General features: G+C 42.0%; 1 pseudogene across 1 annotated transcript in view; it reads left to right on the plus strand.

Moving 5' to 3' along the window:
* Positions 1-2,443: 2,443 nt before the first annotated feature.
* The window catches only part of LOC144688708 (rRNA N(6)-adenosine-methyltransferase ZCCHC4-like), a 93,373-nt pseudogene continuing 75,454 nt past the window's right edge, over positions 2,444-20,362 (plus strand). Inside the window, exons 1-4 of the transcript XR_013578461.1 lie at positions 2,444-2,572; positions 7,072-7,154; positions 13,009-13,284; positions 15,088-15,168. The product of XR_013578461.1 is annotated as an rRNA N(6)-adenosine-methyltransferase ZCCHC4-like (transcript). The remainder of the gene's footprint in view (positions 2,573-7,071; positions 7,155-13,008; positions 13,285-15,087; positions 15,169-20,362) is intronic.

Here is a 20,362-nt window from a genome sequence, read left to right on the forward strand (position 1 = left end):
AGAAGATGAGTAGAGCACTTTGTAAACTTGAAATGCATGAACACCTGTTGAGTGCTTGACACTTTTCTGGTGCTGCTTGACTTATTGTCGTTGCCGAGCATTTTCAGACATTCAGATATAAATTTCCAACATTCACAGTTTGTTTTCTTAATCTTACTCTCTTGCCAAACACTGAATAGTTGCTGCTTTACAGGATCTGTCCCATAATATGATAGAGGAAGGTATGCTGAATTGTTTTTTTGGAATGTAATGTCGAGCTGCTAGAATGCTGTAGTTTCCAGGGTGTGACTGAGTGTTATTTCCTGTTGTTCATCCATTGAAACATGCTTATCTTACAGTAAATGTACCTTCCCAAATTGGTAGGTGGATAAAAGGAATTCACTTTCTTGTCAGATTAACCATGTTCTTTCTTGCCCATCCCTTTACCTTAAGATAGTGAAATCATATGCAGCAAGTTGTTTAATATCTTTAAAGGGAGTTGCTTGTGACTTTTTCTAACATGTATACTTACATATTAATTGCTTTTTTCAAATATCTCAAAGCATTTCACATACACTGAACTTCTTTAAGTTTACTGGCATGTAATGTCAGTCATGTCAGTACCATCTACAAGATGCACAACAGGAATTCACCAAGGCTCCTTAGACAGCACCTTCCAAATCCACGACCTCCACCATCTAGAAGGACAAGGGCAGCAGATAGATGGGAACACCACCACCTGCAAGTTCCCCTCCAAGTCACTCACCAACCTGACTTGGGAATATATCGCCATTCTTTCACCATCGCTGGGTCAAAATCCTGAAACTCCCTTCCTAACAGCACTGTGGATGTACCCACACCACATGGACTGCAGCGGTTCAAGAAGACAGCTCACCACCACCTTCTCAAGGGCAACTAGAGATGGGTAATAAATGCTGGCCCAGCCAGCAAAGCCCACATCCCATGAATGAATAAAAAGAAGTAATACACCAGGGAAGACTCCCATTTTAATTTTTTTAACTGTCAGTTTACATTCCCATGGTTCTCAGAATTATTTGATGCTTCCTATTTTAGTATCATATACAAACTTGGAGACTTTCTCTTTAGCCCTACATCCAAGCAACTGAAGTACACATTGAACAGAAGCAATTCCAGAAGGAGACACTTTTGGAACCCACTACCCACTTCAAACTATTCTGAGAAATTGCCTTTAATTCCTATTCTACTCCCTCTTTCTCCCTTCTAGTCAATTTTTAATTCAACTTTCCACCTTCCACTAATTGCAAGCTCCTTAATCACCTTCAGTCATCTCTTTGGATACTTTGAGAGAGGATTTTTGAGGTTTGTACTGTGTTTTTTTATCCATCTTCTGTCTACTTATTGAAAGAACTCCTTTCAGGCTTAAGGATGGTCTTTTTTTCTAAATAGGGCGACGAATTGGCCATTCAGTCGCTCAAGCATGTTCCATTTATTCAATTATTGGCTGATGTATACCTCAACTCTACTTACCCACCATTAATCCATTCTTCTTGCTATCCTACTTAACAATCTCAGACTTGAAAATTTCAGTTTGACCCAGCGTCCACAGTGTCTTCTGGGGCAGAGAGTTCCAGATTTCCACTATCTTGAAAGTCATGTTAGCTGCTTCTAATTATTTTATCTTCACCTAGATATTTAGTGATCTCAGTTGTATTGAGATCAGTTGCAATTCAACTGAAGAAGCCAATTTTTATTTGTATATTGCATTGCTTTTCTAAAACTAATTGCCTCTTGTTTTTCTTCCCTTGGTAGGACTTGCTCTCCTCACTGTGCATTGTCCCTTTACTAACCAGTCATTCAGTTCATTTACTGTAAGTGAGACCTTGCTGAGTGCAAATTGGCTGCTGCATTCGTTTACATAACAATAACTGCACTTTATAAGTACTTTATTGCTTGTAAAGCAATCTGGGATATCCTGATCCAAGTGATGAAGCCCTATATTAATGCAGGTATTTTGAGAAGACAGTTTCCTCCTCGGACTCACTCTGTGCTGTTCTGTAACTATCCCATGAGCTGGTTAGAGAAAGGTATGCAGAACTGGTTTTTGAAATGTTATTGTTGAGCTGACAGAATGCTGTAATTTCCAGGGCGTGATTGAGCGTTAATTCCTGTTATTCATCTATTGAAACATGCTTACCTTACGGTAAATGTACTTTCTAAATTGGTAGGTGGACAAAAGCACCGAGTTGAGTTATCTTCCAATCTTTTCCCTGTCTCATTGACAAAGTGCTAAGTCTCACTTACTCTTCCTCAAGCATATTGAACTTGTTCTGGTGGGATGTTTGTTCTCATCCAACTATCCTATTACACAGTGCATTACTTCACTAACATAGGCCATCAAACGGCCACAGATTTTCTAATTTATACATATTACAAAAGGTGAAGCAAGTGTTAAGCTTACTGTAACTGTGCGTTTCTTTGCTGATTTGTTCCAGGTCCAACTTTGTTGTTTGTAAAGGTAAATCGCAAAAAGCAAGAAGCCAGGAGGTTTTATGCCTGTGCAGCCTGCAGAGATCGAAAGGACTGTAACTTCTTCCAGTGGGAAGATGAAAAGGTAGGGATGAATAATTAATAGACTGTCCATGAATTTAGAACAACATTGCCTTGATTAAAAGCAAAAAACTGCGGATGCTGGAAATCCAAAACAAAAATAAAAATACCTGGAAAAACTCAGCAGCTCTGACAGCATCTGCAGAGAGGAACACAGTTAACGTTTCGAGTCCGTATGACTCTTCAACAGAACTAAGGAAAAATAGAAGAGAGGTGAAATATAAGCTGGTTTAAGGGGGGGGGGGGTGAGACAGGTAGAGCTGGATAGAGGGCCTGTGATAGGTGGAGATTGCCAAAAGATGTCATAGTCAAAAAGGCAAAGAGATGGTGGTGATATTAGCTAAGAAATGGTTATGGTGGAAATAGTTTATATTCCCTAACCCTGTAAAATGGAATGCCTTTTCATGTCCCTTACCCAAAAGTCCCCCAATTTGAGAACACAAAGTTGAATGACCTGATATGTGCTATGTTATGTAGTGTTAAAATGTGAGGCTAAGATGCAGACCAGATACTCCCCACAGAAGAGGACCAAAACTGTTTTCATGCACCTCCTACCAGCTAGTGACAGAACAGCATTGATTTCCATGATGAAGCTCAGCTCTACCTATTTACCTTCCCTTGATCCCCTGACCACCTATGTGCTGTGAGACTGTCTGTCTAACATCAAGTTATGGGCGAGTCAGAATTTTCTCCAACTGAATATTGAGAACTGGAGGCATCACTTCCCACTTTCACTCTGAACTTGGTTCCTGTGCCATTGACTCAAGTCCCTTGGCCTGCCCGCCAACCCCCCGCCAACCTTAAGGTTGGACGGGCAGGGCATTTAACTACCTTAATTAACCTGTCAATGGCCTTAATTGGCCATTGATAGGCCAGTGGGCGGACAGCTGATTTCGCTGTCCGCCCGCCTTCCTGAATATTTAAATGGATCGGGATGACGTCGGGGGTTCCTCCCGACGTCATCCCAAGTCGTTTTCCCGTCGGCGAGCGGGCCCCGACCCAAATCGCCAACTGGAAAATTCAGGCCATTAAGTTTAGAATCTTTGCCTCAAATCTGTCATAGTCTTGCCCAACTATGTCTCTGCAACCTCCTCCAGTCCTGCATCACTATTCAGTCCTTCCTTTGACCTTTGATGTTTTTCCAATCTCTTCATTTCACCTTTAAGGACAGAATCTTCAGTTGCCTCAGCCTAACACTCTAGATTTCCCCCCTTAGTGTGTCAGCCATGACTCAGCTGTGAGCACTCTTGCTTCTGAGTCAGAAAGTTGTGGGTCCCATTCCATGGATTTGAAGACAAACCTTCAGTGCAGTGCTGAAGGGGTGCTGCACTGTCGGGGTGCAGTCTTTTGGAAGAAATATTAAACTGTGGGCCTGTCTAACCTCCCAGATGGAAGTAAAAAACCCATTGCATTATTTCAAAGAAGAGCAGATAAGTTGTCCCTCTCAATCAGCATCTCTTTAAAAAGAGCAGAATATCTGCCATGATCACATTACTGTTTGTGAGAGCTTGCTGTGTGCAAATTGGCTGCCATGTTTCCTACATTGCAGCAATGACTTCAAAAGTGCTACATTATAGTGTGAAAAGTGCTATGTAAATGTAAGCCTTTCTTTAAACCCTTCACTTCCACCCCCATGCCCTGGGCCCAGCTTGCTCACTTGGTTATTTGGGGATATTTGCTGCTGAGAAGTTAGAAAGGGTAGGGGAGAAAATACAAAGACATTAATGATTTGCATACAAACTTTGCCTGCTGTTCTGCACCCAAGCCTACTCTTATCCCTTCCCCCACCCCCCCCCACCCCCGCCTCTTGGGTTCTCCTCTTCCTTCTGTTGGCCAGTCATGCCAACTTTCAATTCTCTCCCCTTGGATAGTTTAACTTGTCATTATTCAACTGCCTTCCTATCTCCTGTTTGTATGTATCAACTTTTAAAAGGTGTCAGACTTCTTATGGCTTATGTACGCAGAGCTGGGCGAATCCTGCAAATGCAGTGGCTTGCTAAATAGATTGACGACAGGAATTTGATGAAAATGGGAATTCAGTGGGATGAAAGTTGTTTTTTAAAATTTGTTCTTGGGCTGTATGCATCACTGGAAAGGCCAGCATTTATTGCCCATTCCTAACTACCTTGGACGTGGTAGTGAGCCATCTTCTTGAACTGCTGCACTCTGTGTGGTGTAGTATACCTACAGTGCTGTTAGGGAGGGAGTTCCAGGATTTTGACCCAGCGACAGTGAAGGGCAGTGGTGTGTGACTCGGAAGGGAACTTGCAAATGGTAGTGTTCCTGCACATTGTTTAGATGGTAGAGCTTGCAGTTTTGGAATGTGCATTGAAGGAGGCTTAGTAAGCTGCTGCTGCGTATCTCATATACTGTACACACTGCAGCCACGGTGGACAGAATGAATGTTCAAGATGCTAGATGGGGTGTCAGTTAAGTGGGCTGCTTTCTCCTGGATTGTGTCGAACTTCTTGAGTGTAGGAGTTGCACTTGTCCGGGCAAGTGGAGAGTATTCCATCACATTCCTGACTAGTGTCTTGGACAGGTTTTACAGAGTCAGAAAGTGAGTAACTTGCTGCAGAATTCCCATGAGTGTTGCCCAGGCCTTGTTGCATGTGTACATGGACTGCTTCATTATCGGAAAAGATGCAAATATAACTGAATATTATGCACAGCAGCAAACATCCCCATTTCTGTTTGTATGGCAGAGGGAAAGTTATTGATGAGGCAGCTGAAGATGGTTGGGCCCAGGACACCTCTCTGAGGAACTCCTGCAGTGATGTCCTGGAGCTGAGATGATTGACGTCCAACAACCACAACCATCTTCCTTTGTGCTACGTATGACTCCAACCAGTGGAGAATTTTCCCCCTGATTCCCATTGATTCCAGTTTTGTTAGGGCTCCTTGATGCCACACTCAAATTATGGGCCGTAACTTCCGAGCTCCCCGGTGTCAGATTTGGGGGGTAAAGGTTTGCATGGCAATTGCCCAGAAGGACAAACTTCCTCTGGACAATTGCCCTGCTCTGGGAAACATCCGAAAATGCGATTTAAATCTCAAACATCGGATGGTTCCAACTGGGCTACACAAATAGTTACCCAGAATGGATTAGAAGAATTAAAATCTCTTCTAACTTCTGGGTAGCTCTTGTAAAGACCCAGATTGATCCACCCCCCACTCTTTTTCCTCCTCCCCCCAGCCTTGACTAACCATACCCCACGATATTCCTGCTCCTCAACGCCCCCCACTCCCACCCCCACCCCCACCCCCACTCCCAACCACCCTAACGAGACTCCTTTTCTCCCCCTCCAGCGGACCCACCTCTCACTTCCACACCTGCCCAAGGTCCGACCCTCACGCTCCTGAGGCCTGTCAAGGATCTTTAAACCTTGTTGGGACCTTTAACTTACGTGGTTCATGACAGCTAATGCCATAAAAATGGGGGCATGTCCTCCTTCAATTGGACGGAGCTGGAGTTCGACTCTGGACCTTGCGGACGAGCTTGCCTGTCTGGATGTCGCCCAGCCTGAGTCGGAAGGTTGGGCAAGATAGGATTGGGAGGAAAATCCTGTAAGTATTTGGGCACGGAGTTGCAAACCAACGCTGATTGCCACTTCAACGATGTTACGGCCCACTGTCATTCTTGCCTCACCCCTCGACTTCAGAAATTTTGTCCATATTTGGACCTAGGCTGTAATAAGGTCAGGAGCTGAGTGGTCCTAGTGAAACCAAAACTGAGCATCAGTGAGCAGGTTATTGGTGAGTATGTGCCACTTAATAGCACTGTCAATGACACCTTCCATCACCATTAAATTTTGTAGCCTTTTGTTTCAGTACATTGGAAAGCCAGTAGTGATGCAGATAGTGTTCTCCATGCTAGAGTTGACCCTTTCCAACATCAAAGGGTTCTGCCTGGGCTCTCAGTTCAGACATATCATTGAAGCAACAGCCCACCAAACTGTTCACACTCGTGCACAACTTGGAACTGGCTTCAGCCTCCACTTTTTGTGTCAGTAGCAAAAAAAAATCAACACAACACCAGAGCTCGCACTTTTGTACACGGTTTTATTTACAATTAACGTTGAGCTGAGAAGGGTTTGCCAGGAGTTGGAATAAGCTAGGACAAATGCACTTTATACCTCTGGGAGCTGCAGAATTTCTCTCAAGACTTTGTCATTTACCAGGATCGATTTATTGTGACATCTGCCCTTGTTACAATTGTCTCTAACAATGTCATAGCTTTACATTTTGAGATAGAAAAGTAAAGTGCTTCCCTCCTCTCTGTGTCTGTTTTGCTACCCATGTATTGAGCAGATTGTTAGATTGACATGTTGTAAGTTTGAGTGCTATGATTGACTGACCTTTGATCTTTCTCCTCCAATTTCCGCTGCTGATAGTGATGAACTGTTGACTTGTTTAATTTGGCATTTAGCTTGACTAAGAATGGTTCATCTATTGCTTCAGGTGTGACTTTAACCATTGCTTGTATTGCACTGTCATTATCAGATATCAGAGGCCCGGCAATCAGCAAGAGAAGAATTTAATCGAAGTCGACAACCACCGTTTACTCACAAGCAATATGTGGAGAGGTAATGAACTGGTACAGTATACTAGATAGTTATATGGTAGGGATGCTAGAGATTACTGTATCCAGTGACAGAAATTCTCAGGAGTGCGGGAACTTAAGGATCCAATGCAGCACAAGTGTCCATATTTACTGGTCTAGAAGTTGCAGTGGCAGGCTAACGAACGACGCCCGCTGTTAGTTAGTTAGACCTACTCTTGACCATTCAATCACCACATTTCACCCTGCAAGTGGCTTGAAGTGAGAGATGGAAACAGTGCAGCGCCCTCTGCAGGTCCCAGGGAAAGCAGCTTTGCATGTCCGAAGGTTGTGACAGAAGCCATATAAATGAAAGCTGTTCTTTTCTTTAATCCTGATTCAAACCTGATATTCAAATGGAGAGTTTAAGAAGAAATCAGGAGGGAGGGCATAAGTGACAAATTGAGTTAGAGAAATTCAAAATTTAAGAGTTTCAAACATAGAAAGAGAAACAAAAGGAGAATTATTTTTAAGGAAATGTTTTAAGGAGCAAAACCTTTTAGTTTACCTTCAGCTCAGTTGGCCTTTATACTATTTTTGAATTGGCTACACTGACACAAGCAGCAATAAGATAAAAGCAAAATACTGCGGATGCTGGAAATCTAGAACAAAAACAAAAATACCTGGAAAAACTCAGCAGGTCTGATAGCATCTGCGGAGAGGGATACAGTTTCAAGTCGGAATAACTTTTCATCAGAACTAAGGAAAAATAGAAAAGAGGTGAAATATAAGCTGGTTTAAGGGGTGGGGGGTGGGGGGGTGCGGTGGGACAGGTGGAGCTGGATAGAGGGCCAGTGATAGGTGGAGATTGCCAAAAGATGTCGTAGACAAAAGGACAAAGTGGTGTTGAAGGTGGTGATATTATCTAAGAAATGTGCTAATGGGGACATTAAAGGTAGAAAGCAGGATGAGCAAGGGACAGATAGCCCTAGTGGGCGTGGGGTGGGGGGGAATCGAAATAGGCTAAAAGGCAGAGATAAAACAATGGATGGATATGCATTTAAAAATAATGGAAATAGGTGGGAAAAGAAAAATATATATAAATTATTGGAAAAAGGGAGATCAGAAAGAGGGCGGGGATGGAGGAAAGAGTTCATGATCTAAAGTTGTTGAACTCAATAATGACTGAACATTCGGACTCGAAACGTTAACTGTATCCCTCACAAGCAGCAATAAACCTGTCCCTGTGAAGAAAAATGGCTGGAGTGGCAGTCGTCTTCCTTAAAAAGTTCATTTAGTAGAAGGTTCATGGGTTATTGTTGCAAAGAGTATTTCTGCTGATAAGCATTATGTCCTTAGACTGAATGTGTTGGAGAGTGAAAGAGAGTAAACAGAAAGCACTGGGTGTTTTGGGAAGAAATGTAGCATCTGAACTGGACTATTGTGCATTTGGAGTCAGTGACCACTGAGCAGGGTCAGGAGATGAGTAGATGAGTGGCAAAGATTGTATGTATTTCTGGTGAAGATTCAAAACTTGAAGGTTGTCCATTGAATATAACTGAACAGTAAATTGCAGGTCAGCAGTTTCACTTGGGAGAGGGAGGATCTAACTTGGAATGAGCATTGAATGGCATTGGGAGCCTAAGTGATGGTTAACTGTCGACCAACATACTCCTTTCTCCATGTTGGCATGGCTACGGCAGCATTCCTGATGCCATTAAAAGAGCCTCTTCTACATCACATGCTCTTCACTGCCACCCAGTGGATTTGCCATGGAGAACATTCTGTCCCTTTTTCTAATCTGCTTTTTAAAAAATGCCCCTCCCTCTACAGCCCTGTATACTAGGGACATTGGAAGGAACAAGAATGGACCATTCAGCCCCTCAAGCCTGTTCTGTGCAATACAAGAAGATCATGGCTAATCTGTATTTTAACTCTTACCTGCCTGCCTTGATTCCTTTAACCCTCAATAACATTGCTTAACAAAAATATATCAAAATCACTTTTGAAATTATCAATTTCCAGCCTCAACAGCTTTTTTGAAGGTGAGACTTTTAGATTTCCTTCACAGTATTTAAAGGAAATTTAAAGGCAGAATTTAATGATCCCCTCCCCGGAGGTGAGTTTGGAGTGGGGGGTGGTATTTACTTGGGCAAGAGGGTATGGAATGGGGACCTCGCTACCTTCCTGCCTCTGCCCCATGAAGTGTGGGTGGGAATAATCATGAGCAGCCTTCCTGCCTGGACACCAACTGAGATCTGTAATTAATGCTGCCCCCCACTGGCGGGAAGGGGAGTTGTCATGCAGGGAGTCTGAGAAGCAAATACCGTTGGATTTGATTGCAGGCTCTTGGGGAGAAGGGAGGGGATCCCTTGTTCAAAGATATTCTGCCTGATTGAGGATCCAGAAACAGGGAAGAGGGGAGCCTGCTGAAAGTCACCCCCTGCCCTTGCCTTCGACCCCTCTCCTGCAACACCTACCCTGCAACCCCCATCCTGCCCTCATTCACCTTTGGGCCGAGGTCTCTGTGTTTCTGGGCCTCTGGTGGAGTGCCATTGCTCCTGGTGGCACTGGGCAATGGAGAGCTGCTGGCCTCTGATTGGCTGGCAACTCTTAGTGGGGTGCAATCTCCACTCCAGGAGTCCATAACCCTGGCAAAGGCCCAACGCTGGTCACTTAATGCTGCGGGACTTCCACAACAGAGGCAATGCGGGGCTCCTGCTTGCTCTCCAGCTGACGGGCGGGACCCTCATAGTAAACATTAAATTAAACATTTGTGTGAAGAAGTGCTACTGAGCATCACCCCTGAGCAGCCGAACTCTAATCGTAAGGTTGTTTTGGATTTCCTGCCAGAGAAGAGTTTCCCTCCATCCTCCCTATCTTTCCTCATTCATCTTAAACAGCTCCATGATATCACTCCTTAATCTTCTATAATCAAGCCTTGAGTATGTAATCTGTCCTCATCATGAACCAGGTGAATTTTTACGACAATCTGGTACCTTTGTAGTCACTGTTACTGCAATCGGCTGCTTCCAGATTTATTTTAATTAATTGAATTTAAAATCTCCCACCTGATTTGAACTTGTGCCTGCAGAGCATTCTTCCAGGCCTCTGGATTACCAGTCCAGTAACATTACGCTACCATTCCCACTATCTCACACCATTGTTGAAGTAGAGTCAATAGACTCTTTTAAAAGGGAGTTAGGTGGTTCTTTTGAAAAAATATTGTAAAGGAATGTGGGGAGTCAGCAGGAAGATATGCCTGGATGGCTTCTGGAGAGTAACACCAATGGAGACTTGATAAGCTGAATGGCAATAAACTTTACAATAGGCTGCCAATAACTTCAGTGGTGAGATGGGCCATCGTATGCTAAAGCAGCAGTCATATATTATGTTGTGTGAACTCTGCAGAGTTTTTAAGTTCCTAGAATAAAGATCATCAGTTTGAATATCGGATGTGTTAAGGCCCCCAGCTAAGGTTACCCCTGGACAAGCCTGATCCCTGAGTGGAACCCAGCTTTATAGATCCTAACTTTGAATTTGTTTGTTTAGTTGTGGAGAGTAGCTTCTGAACAGAGTCACTGGCGTCAGCTGATGAACTTTTAACAGAAGAATAAGTTATTTATCAAACAAGAAAAGATGAACTATATTACAATACTCCCTCACCCCCAACTATACCTTTACAGATATACAGATTTGTAAGGATAACACAAGTAACAAAAGCTACCTTATACTTAAATGTTCACAGTAAACACACAGTCCATGTACCAATAGGCACCCTGTGGTCAGGCACACCACACTCTGAAACCAAGTGACAGATGCCACCCCAGGCAGATGCTATGGACCTCTCCTCAACTCCCCGCCCCCCCCAGATGCTTGTCACACTGTGAGCCAACTGGTCTTGCTGAACTCTGTCTTTCACTCGAGGGTTTCCAATCTCCACTGCCCAAGAACTTGCTTTGGAAACTTCTCGCAAACCGACACTTTCTCTCAGATGCCTTCCGCAAAGGCTCACCTCCAGGGTTTTGAACTCTCCTTCTGATGTTCCTCTTCCCTTGGTCACCACATGCATTCAAGCTGTCTTCCACGCACTCTGTCACCGGCTCGGCCGAAAACAGTACCACTGCTTCTGTTATGGCACAGCAGATGGTAAATGCTGAGCTGCTCAAATCCCAGAGGGAAATTGAAACAGCTGCCACAACTGTTTTTCAATTTCTATTTTTATTTCGAGATGTGTGCCTTGAATTCGTTAGTAATAGAGGTTTTTTACAAAACTAAATTAAACATTTATTAATAGTAGAACAGATTTTAAGCATATACATATGTCTACAAATTACTACTATAACAACTGCTAAATCCCCTAATTAATCTGACTCCCAGTTACACCTCTGTTAAGGCAACAGTAAAACAAATAGAATTAAACAGACCCAGGCAAAGCACACAATACCCTAGACAGTGATATTCAAAGTGAGTTTTCTTAGCTTTGGTTCCTGTACACAGCAACTTAATGCATAAAGGTTGGAGGCTTTTCGCACTTGTGTTAGATCTTAGAATGCCTTCCCCCTTGTACACAACTTCATCTCCTTTATACATGTTTCTCCCTTTTTAATGTAAATCCCATTGTTCCAATATGTCTTTGCAATTTTACTTTTTCCATAACATAAATCTTCCATAGTATTCATATTATCAGTAACCTTTGGAAAAAATAAACACACTGTTTGACCTGGCTTCATATGGCAAGGTGTAACACCTTACCATCTCTTTGAAATTCACTACTCTGGTTTATCTAAAAATGCAAATGTTCCTCACACCTCACATTCTTCAGCCATTTTTACGTATTTAGCATTTCAAACCTAGCTTCCATTATAATCACTCAAAAGCTCCAGACTAGCTGTCTCTAATTCCATTAAATCCTCCCCACACACATACAGAGAAACTAATCCAAACCCCACTATTAACCTACCTTTACAATAAATCACAATAATGTTGTGAAAATTATTATAGTTTCATGACAGTTTCACTTGCCCATAGCAAAGAGTTACAGACCTTCAGTTATCTCCCTGGACCTTCTTGCCTCTTGCAAGCTGTTCTCACTTTATATCTGCTTTCTGCAGCTTTTGTCTCTTTAAATCTGAAGTGTGGAGCCTTTTTCTCTCTGCCCCTCACTCTTAACTTCACATAACAGGACTTTTTCCAGGTTCCTGTCCTCCTTTGACTAGAAAACCTGCTTTGGACTTTCCCCTGTTTCTGTCTCACTCCTTTGGCCTTGGGACCTTTTGGTTCCTTTTGGGAAATCTGCAGCTCCTTCTCGCAGTGTCCAGTCTTTCTGGGGTCCTGGCTTCAAACTGAACTTAAAACTGCTATTTCTTTAGTTTTATTGTATGTGTCTGTGGGTGGGACCAGCCTCTCTGGACCCCTGTTGCTAGGTAACAGCACTGTTTTTTTTCTACTCTTGTGTTTGCTTAACTTCTTAAGTCTAAAACCCTCATTAGAAATGCAAGCACCTGTTTAAAGAGAACTAAAACTCAATTTGACCTTTCTTAACAGACACAGAAATACAAATCAAACTCAAACTTTAAACCTAAAACTCATTCCTAACATCTACAAATCCCAAAATAACTTGCTTAAACTTGCTCTATTTCCTAACCGATGTTTTTAACAAAATTTCAAATAGATGCAGTTTCTGCAAGATCTTGTACATCTCATTTCAAATTTTGAATGATGAGCATTTTTAAATGGAGTTCAATGACATGGGAACTGTATAATGCTCTACGTGCAGAATTTCTGAATAACTTTTGACTTTGTTTTTAACTACTTTCTGCCAATTAGAAAAATGTCAGCATTTTTTTGCTGAAGAAACTATTAATTTGCATGGATTATTTATATCTGTTTTCGTGCAGGTTTCGGCAATTTGTGTCTTTACCCTCGGCAAACAGAATATTCTGCTCAGATTGTCAGATTTTGTTGCTTCCTGAAGAGTGGGACTAGCATTCGTCTCATCGTCTGATTGGAGACGTCTCTCTCGGTCAGCTGAAAAGACCCAGCCATTTGCTGCTTCCGCTCGAGAATAAGAAGACTAATGCTCAGTACCTGTTCGCTGACCGCACTTGCCAATTCTTATTGGATTTAATTGTTTCATTGGGCTTTAGAAGGGTGCTGTGTGTTGGAACGCCACGGTATGTCAGTGTTAATGAAGTATTTCAAGCTGTGACTCTCTTTATCTCCCTGCACTACAACATCTTAAACCCAACCAATGAGCCAATAATTTCCCTGATATCTGTCTGACTTTAGGATTCTGTGAACAAGTGGTGCCAGCTAATAGGAAGCCACGTTCCTGTGAGTCATTTCCAAGGTAAATGAGGCAAAAATCTAATAGACTTAAGTAAAGATTTTAGCAGAACAATTTTCAAGAGAATCGCACCATACACATCATGGTAACCCTAATTTGCTGGATTAGACTCTTCACCATGAAGACCCGGTTTTAAAAAGAAATTGGAACATAAGTTGCTAGCCCCAATACTCCCCATCCCCAATGACTGATGTAAAAGCAGCTTCAGTGATGGCATCCAATTTTAGTTCCTAGCTTGTGACAAGTTTCCGATCTTAACTATTTTGCTGTGAAGCAGTGCTGTGTAGAGGGCGCATTCCTTTTCATGAGTAAAAGTAAGGAAATCTGAGGAATAGATAATCCTAGTCTGTGTATACCACCTGTTGGCCCATGTGGAGCAACGTTAGTAGACGCACAAGGTCAGGCTGTTTACACGTGTTGAATGGGCTAGAAAGAAATCAAAAGATAAATTTCTTTCTTTATTTTCCCCCCACTGTCCTCTCTGATGGCGATGAATGGTTTTGGGGTGCAGTTCCTTGAGTCTTGGCTGCTCGCTGATGCCTCACTCATCGGTTCATTCTTTAAATATAACAACAGGCAGCAGGCCATTTCACTACAGTTCATTTAAAGAAAAGTTAAAATGTGTACATTGTGTTGGTACAAATGGATAGAATTGAAATCTTTGTGCAGAGGAACTGAACATTTCCTGAAATTATAACTTCAATTCCTACAAATCTGTTCTATTGCAGTAATTTGCATGCAAGTTATTTTCATTTTTCCCAGATGTAATTATTCTCGCTGTAAAATTTCTATTAAATTCAGTCTCTTCAGCCTTTGTCTCTGATATCAGTTTCATCTTGGTGACTAGCTTTCACAGAGAGCTGAACTTTAACACCCACAAATTGATTGGTTGGGTTAGATATTAACATTTTTTGATCCTGAAACCTGAACCCAACATACCTCCAAAATGCTCACTCCTGGGTTAAGCAGAGGTGGGACATGGGAGTGGGTTAGCAATTTAAATATTTTAATGAGGCTGCCAGCCTCTTATTTAACCTTCTGTAAAACCTGCAAAGTAGCTGGACAGACTTGCCAAGCCTAGGGAAGCCAGGCAGATGAAGGAAGTTGTGGATAGCTTCAAGGAGAGGGGAACAGCCTTTATGGCATGATAGCACTGCTGATGGATCTTCAACAGGTATGCTGCTTCCCTCCCCATCCTCTCCCTACCCCAGCACCTTGAGCTTCCCACCAAGGAACCTCCCTTGCAACAACCCCCAGAGTTGGAATGCTCTAAGATTAGGGATTGGACTCTGCCGCCAGCATGGATTGGACTTGCCTATTCCTGAACCCACTCTGCCTGTCTGGAAGTCAAGGCTGGAAGTCAAGCCTGCCAATCAGGCTGAACATATCAAGTATAAAAGAAATGTGTGGTGAAGTTAAAACTCCGCAGTATTGGGGGAACTCGGACTCCTGGATTCCTTTCCGAAATCTTGCTCTCCATTAAATATCCGGACGTGAAACCTCTTTGAGCAGTACTGATATAATTCACAAGCGTAATTCAAAACTGGTTGCCATGCCAGGTGGATTTATTAAAGTATGGAGATGACACTTGCTCTATAAAGTTAATGGTAACTCTTGGATTAATTTTCAGGCTACATGAGCTAATAAGGGTGCACCAATCTGAAAAGAAGGAACCAGTTATAAAGAGTCAGCTTCTGGATATTGATTTCAGGTAAAGTTATATTCTGTTCCTATTTTTAAATGTTTGGAATTAATTTATATGCTTTCCAAGTTAAGGTATGTCAATGCTGGGAAATTCAACACTCCTTTCTGCTGTCACTCATTGTGGATAGCTTCAAGGAGAGGGGAACAGCCTTTATAGCATGATAGCACTGCTGATGGATCTTCAACAGGTATGCTGCCAGTTCCCAGTTCAGCTCCAGCACTTGCAAATGTAGAATTTTGTTTTTGTTGCTTTAACCTGAAACCTCAGAAGAATATCGGAATTGGAGTATTGATTTTCCACACCAGACAACCTTGTGACTTCTCTAAGTGCAAAAAAAAAGGTGTTGAATTAAGTGTGGTTTTGTTGAGGGACCATGCCCACTAGGAGTTGCATTGAGAATTCCCAAACTTATTCAATGCAGTAAATTTCATCAGGCAGGAGAGAAGGGAAAAGAATTATGACTTTTATCCTGAGTCCAGACTGGATCTGAACCGAGTCATAACGTTGAAATGGCAATCTGATAACCCACTGTACATCAGCCGCTGAGGTTCGAGTATGCAGTATTGCAAATCAGTGCATTCCATTACAAATTAGAGAAACAAACTCCTGGGAGCATACTGATGAAAATGTAATTATTAACAACATCTGGGAACCAAAAAACAAGAACAACCCATAGCACATACTTTGAAAATTTTGCCTAATTGTGAATGATGAGTTTGAGTCGATTGCCATTGGAGATGACAGGTACAAGCATACAATTTATTTATACTGTCAGTGACAATGTATAGAATTCAAAATTTTTCATTCATGCCTCATTGTACAGAACAAACATTTCAGATGTTGTTTCCTTTGCTATCTTCAGTATGCAAAAGCTGTAAAGAATAAGTCAACTATATAGTTTGGCTACTATTCTTCTCTTCTGCATTTCATATACCATACCTAAATGCAAAGGCTGCAAGAATTTCTTTTTAAATCATACTGAGTCTATTAGAGAAACAAAACATATTTAGCAGAATTTAATAAACAAATCTCAACTAGAATAGTAACTGTTTTTACATAATGAAAATTAACAGCCCTGGATTGCAAGGAGAGTAAGTTCTTAGCTTTGCAAGCTGTGTAGTGTTTCTTGATGAGATAATTCATTTTCATCTTTTTCCTTGTTTAATAATTTTAACAAATGTAAAGAAATTGAGTGTAATACAGAGAGAATTCAAATTAAAAACCAAGCTAAATAAAGCACTGAGAAATTCTAAAATAGAAATTGAAGATTAACCTGGAGATAGAAGTCACAAAAATAGACTGAACAAACTTAGTTCCTATCTAGGTTGATAAGCTCCACAGGAATGATCTTCACCTTATTGAGTGAGTGCCCAGGATGAAGAATTCTTCAGGACCATAAAACAAGATATAAAGGCTAAAATGTTGTATGTTTTAAGTAGTTTATGTACAAGTACGTGATCTATTTATACTTCGTATAAGCTTTAAAGCAAAATGCTTCCTATTTTTGTTATATATTGAGAAATTTTTAAATATGATTTTTAGTGCTGAATCAATTCTGAAACTGAAGGCCTTAAAGCCTGACACAGCTGCTAAGATGCTTCCAGCACCTAAGGGAATAAAAAAAAATTCACTGAACTAGATTTTTATATACTTAAACATATTGAAAAGCTCCTAACAAGCATGACAACAATGTAATGGTAAATGATCTTGTCTCTAAAAATGGTCATTGAAGCTTTGGTCTTTAAACAGGAATTATTACTGATATTTTATATTGCAGGGGTTTAATACAGTTCAGTAGCACATTAGTGATATACAGCTCTTAAAATGCATGCGCCATGTTGCATGCTCCCCCTCCGAGGATTAGTTGCTTGGGGATATTGCTGGTAATGTATTTGTATATTATTTCTCATATTTATTTGGGCTATTTTCTGTTTTGTAGATAATGTTGTACAACTGAAATTTCAGTAAGAATGCCGAGAAAACTGCCAGTCAATTCTCTTTATCTTTGTGTGTACGAGTGCTCACTATAAGCCTTAAAACTATTGTTGGAGCACTAACATGCCTGCCTGCTTTCTAAATTTCTAGTTTGCATATCTCCAACTTATCAGAGCAGGTAGGACCAGCAGCAAAAGGAAAGAGACGAAAAGCAGGGTTGATTGGCTCAGTGAAATGATGGTGCATTCTGTCGAAAAGACTTGATGTGACACTGGAGAATTCTTGTATTAACTTCATGCTACTGGCATCATAAAATGCAGCCAGTCCTTTCTCGTAGTCAATATACACCCCTACCTTTTCCAATTTTGAGGGCTTCATACTACAATTGACATTTCTATCATTATGCCAAGCTAAAAGCTGGCTAGCTTTTAGTTCAATACACCAGGACTGTCTGTTTCTTCCCAGTTTTGTAGACTTGTGCTTCCCTTTCTGTTCTATGGATCCATACACAATTCCAACGCACCACTGTGCAGAAGGCTTGACATCCACCTCCCAGTAATGTTTTCCTTTCATCACACCTTTGGCAGCTAAGATGTTATAGACCTTGTCAAATTGCAAAGGGCTCTCAGGAACACTCAGTGACTCACTAGCTACAGTCAAGCTAGTTAGATCCTTGGAAACCAGCACATTTTTATGTGCTGATGTGATGTCGAGGATAACTGGTGAATATTCTGGGGAGGCAGGAAAGAAATTCCAGTCAGTATTTCCAGCAGGAGTAGGCACCTAATAAATAGCTCAAAAATCAACCCCTTCATTTCCTATCTTTGAGGTAACTGATATGATATTCTGAGAAGATAAGCATACCTGTAGTCACAGTCCTTCCACAGTCTGATATTTTAATATTTATCAAAGTAATCATTAAAAAACTCAGCACATTATTGCTGATGATTTTACGGGACGATCTGCACTTTACCTCCTGAGTGTTGTACTGATTTGTTTTTTTAAATCTATTTTTGGGATGGGGTCGTCGTTGGCTAGGCCAGCATTTATTTCTCATCCCTAATTGCCCTTGTTCAGAGGGCATTGTTTTTAAGAGTCAACCACATTGCTATGGGTTTGGAGTCATAAGTAGGCCAGACTAGGTCAGGATTGCAGATTTCCTTCCCTAAAGGACATAAGTGATTTTGCATTATAAAAAATATGCCCATTTTAAGAAACCTAAGAGCTGTGTTATTCTGTCATGCCCTGCTACATTTATAGTAGTATTTTGTCATTTCCCTTTTTCAATTTCTGAAATGTCCCCACATACCCTAGCTATATTTACCATACTTTTAAAGATGCTGTGAAATGTTATCCGTGTTTCAAGGTCACTTAATGTGAATTCTTTGTAGATTTAGATGGATGGATTTTACATGGATTTTAACAAGGTTTCTAACAAGGTCCCATGTGGCAGACTGGTTTAAAAAAAGTAAAAGCCCATGGGATCCAGGGAAATATAACAAGCTGGATACAAAATTGGCTCAGTGAAAGGAAACGAAGTGTAATTGTTGATAGATGTTTTTGCTACTGGAAGGCTGTTTCCAGTGGAGTTCCGCAGAGCTCAGGACTTAGACCCCTGCTTTTTTTTATTATTCATTCATGGGATGTGGGCTTCGCTGGCTAGGCCAGCATTTATTGTCCATCCCTAGTTGCCCTTGAGAAGGCGGTGGTGAGCTGCCTTCTTGAACTACTGCAGTCCATGTGGTGTAGCACCCACAGTGCTGTTACGAAGGGAATTCCACGATTTTGACCCAGTGACAGCGAAAGAACAGCGATGTACTTCCAAGTCAGGACGGCGAGTGGCTTGGAGGAGAACTTGCAAGTGGTGGTGTTCCCATCTATCTGCTGCCCTTGTCCTTCTAGATGACAGTGGTTGTGGGTTTAGAAGGTGTTGTCTAAGGAGCCTTGGTGAGTTCGTGCATTGCATCTTGTAGATGGTACACACTGCTGCTACTGTGCGTTTGCGGTGGAGGGAGTGAATGTTTGTGGATGTGGTGCCAATCAAGAAGACTGCTTTGCCCTGGATGGTATCAAGCTTCCTGAGTGTTGTTGGAGCTGCACTCATCCAGGCAAGTGGAGAGTATTCCATCACATTCCTGACTTGTACCTTGTGGATGGTGGACAGGCTTTGGGGAGTCATGAGGTGAGTTACTTGTTGCAGGATTCCCTTCCCAGCTCTTGTAGCCACAGTATTTATATGGCTAGTCCAGTTCAGCTTCTGGTAACTCTCAGGATGTTGATAGTGGGGGATTCAGTGATGGTAATGCCATAGAATGTTAAAGGGGCGATGCTTGGATTCGCTCTTGTTGGAGATGGTCATTGCCTGACACTTGTGTGGCACAAAAGCTACTCGCCACTTCTCAGCCCAAGCCTGGATATTGTCCAGGTCTTGCTGCATTTGGACATGGACTGCTTCAGTATCTGAGGGGTCTCAAATGGTGCTGAACATTGTGCAATCAACAGCGAACATCCCCACTTCCGACCTTATGATGGAAGGAAAGTCATTGATAAAGCAGCTGAAGATGGTTGGGCCGTGGACACTACCTTGAGGAACTCCTGCAGTGATGTCCTGGAACCGAGATGATTGACCTCCAACAACCACAACTATCTTCCTTTCTGCTAGGTATGACTGCAACCAGCGGAGAGTTTCCCCCCTGATTCCAATAGACTCTAGTTTTGCTAGGGCTCCTTGATGCCACACTCGGTTAAATCCTGCCTTGATGTCAAGGGCGGTCATTCTCATATCACATCTGCAGTTCAGCTCTTTTGTCCATGTTTGAACCAAGGCTGTGATGAGGCCAGGAGCTGAGTGATCTAGGCGGAGATGAGAGTCTGTGTGGTATATATTAATGATTTAGACATAAACGTAGGGAGAACGACCCAGAGGTTTGCAGGTGACACAAAATTGGCGTGGAAATAGATAGTGAGGAGGATTGCTGGGGGCTGTAGGAAGATATCAGTAGACTGATCAGGTGGGCAGAAAAGTGGCAAATAGAATTCAACCCAGAGAAGTGTGAGGTAATGCATTTGGGGACTTCAAATAAGGCAGTGGAATATACAATAAATTGGAGGATACTGAGAGGTAGCAGAAGTGAGGGACCTTGGAGTGCATGTCCACAGATCCCTGAAGGTAGCAGGACAGATTGATAAAGTGGTTAAGAAGGCATAAGGAGTCTTTTCATTTGTTAGCCAAGGCATAGGGGAGAATTTTGCCATCGGTGAGCGG

This window comes from Cetorhinus maximus, chromosome 1 (genome assembly GCF_964194155.1).
Source record: "Cetorhinus maximus chromosome 1, sCetMax3.hap1.1, whole genome shotgun sequence".
NCBI lineage: Eukaryota > Metazoa > Chordata > Chondrichthyes > Lamniformes > Cetorhinidae > Cetorhinus > Cetorhinus maximus.